The sequence below is a fragment of the Rhinoderma darwinii genome, chromosome 1 (assembly GCF_050947455.1).
Source record: "Rhinoderma darwinii isolate aRhiDar2 chromosome 1, aRhiDar2.hap1, whole genome shotgun sequence".
NCBI lineage: Eukaryota > Metazoa > Chordata > Amphibia > Anura > Rhinodermatidae > Rhinoderma > Rhinoderma darwinii.
In genome coordinates this window covers 356,448,134-356,450,216 of record NC_134687.1, presented here as the reverse complement: position 1 = coordinate 356,450,216, position 2,083 = coordinate 356,448,134, and the positions used below count along the sequence as shown (strand labels likewise).

Sequence of the window (2,083 nt, the reverse complement as noted above, 5' to 3'; positions counted from 1 at the left end):
CACAGCATTTTTCACGCAACACTTGTTAAGTCTATGTAAATGAGTTGACCAAACTAGACAAAACAAGTACAAACCAGGTAGTGGCTTTTCACTTTCTGAGCACATGCGCACAGTTCCAACCGACATCTGCTGCAATGCCACGTGCGTGCGATGTTGAAAAACTTATCTGCTTGGTGCATGACAGACCCCAGTTGTGGAACACCAACGCAGAGGCCTACCACGACCGCACGGGCAAGGAGGTTGGCTGGGATGAGGTCGCGCAGAGCCTCTTCGGACAGGAGTGGGATAAAAGCACCACAAGAGACCGCAAAAGCATAGGTAAGTGCAGATCTCTATTGATGCTAATGCAATCGGCCATGCTGTAGTGTATATCCTTGTGTTTCACATGTTTGTACTGTGCTTGGTCGCAGGTGTGTCACTGCATCATTAGGCAAGTGTTTAATGTTTAGTTGTGTTTAAAGTTTAGCGACGTTTCGGACAAGTGCAGTTTTCAGTTAGGTCACATGGTCTCCTTTTTTTGTCTGTTTCCTGTTCCTATGTCCAGTTGATGATGTTAAAACACGGTGGAGGAGCTGTCGGGATCAGTTCAGGAGGGAATTTGGAAGCAGAGGGCGAAGTGGGGATGGGGCGTCCAAAAAACGCCCCTACATATATATGAAACAGCTGATGTTCCTCAAGGACATTATGGAGATGCGGCCGTAAGTACTGACTGTACCTTGATGACATGTGTGTGTTCACTGTATAATCGGCCTAAAAAGCTGTTTGGCCCTTGTGGACATGTTAAAAGGAGTAACGCAAAATGTTTCTGGCAGATGCAGTGATAATCTCAATGACACCGAGGAGGAGGCTGGCCATGTGGAGTCGCAGCTGGTCACGGAACAACATCCCGTGCTGCCCTTGACCCCCGAGCTCACGCAAACACAAGCAGCCACCCAGTTAAGCAGCCAACCCCAGCTGCCACGGGACGTGGCCAATCCCCGGACGCCACCAGCCAGACGCCGGCGCACCGAGGTTGCCACAGCAGGTGCCAACGTGGACTCGAGAGTCCTGGAGTACCTTCGGCGCTGTTCGGAGGAGGATGGATTTGATGCTTTTGGCCGTACCATAGCGCCACTACTCCGGCGAGTCCCGGACTACCGGATGGCACGCGTCCAAGGTGCCATCCTTGCTATAATTGACTCTGCCACTCCTCCTAACAATCCACGCCAGTGCTTCCAGGTAATAGAGCAATGGTGTGGATTGCCTGAGGATTTGGTGCCCTCTACTGCACCTCTCCCTTCCCAGCCTGCACACACCTTTCCACGGCCACAGTACCAACGGCCGATGGTGAGCATAATGTCACCTGGTCATGTGGTGCCTCGGGAGCGCCCTTTCGCCCCCTACGGCAGACCCCAGCCTCCCTTTGGCCAGGGCCCCCCGGCAGGGTTCAACCCTCTGTATCAGCACCACTATGCTGTTGAGGAACATCCTCAGCAGGCCCAGGGACAGTATAGTGGTGCTGAAATGCAGAGCCATCAGTCGCCATCACAGAGGTATCATGATTTATAGATGTGTGGAGGGCGATTACGGCTGCCTCGATGTGGTGATGTAAACATCGAAGTCCCAGTTTGTTAATGTAGCATCATGTTGGTGCGTTTTCTATTTTTGGATGCCTGCTGGTTTCTGTTAAAAGTTACAGTTCGAAAATTACAGATTAAATTGTTTTTCTGTTTGCAAGTAAGATTTGATGTGTTTGCCTCCATCTATGTGGTGGAACCCAGGTTCCCACTATGATTCTTTTAGGTAATGTTCAAACATTATGCCGATGGAGCAAGATTGTAGCATGCCATGATTGAGGTATTAGTGTATCTTTGGTGGTTTTCCTCCATTCCTCATATTGTGCTCGCCTGCATTGCAGTGGTGTGAGAAATGTCGAACAAATGTATTTTGCCTTGGGATTAGTGAACATGGGCTAAGCCAATCTGCCTCCCAAGCTATTTCGTCTAGAGGACATTCAAACTAAAACGAAAAACCACCAAAGATATAAGCTCGCAACCCACGTCAAGGGTCCTCATGTCTTGCGAGTCCCTAATCAAAATATCCC

The 2,083-nt window shown here is 49.8% G+C and overlaps 1 long non-coding RNA gene across 1 annotated transcript; it reads left to right on the top strand.

The window, feature by feature from the left end:
• Nucleotides 1-207: 207 nt before the first annotated feature.
• LOC142742319 (uncharacterized) lies at nt 208-874 on the top strand. The gene is made up of 3 exons (XR_012881351.1): nt 208-318; nt 545-698; nt 813-874. It is a non-coding gene; the product is annotated as an uncharacterized LOC142742319 (long non-coding RNA).
• The last annotated feature ends 1,209 nt before the right edge of the window (nt 875-2,083 follow it).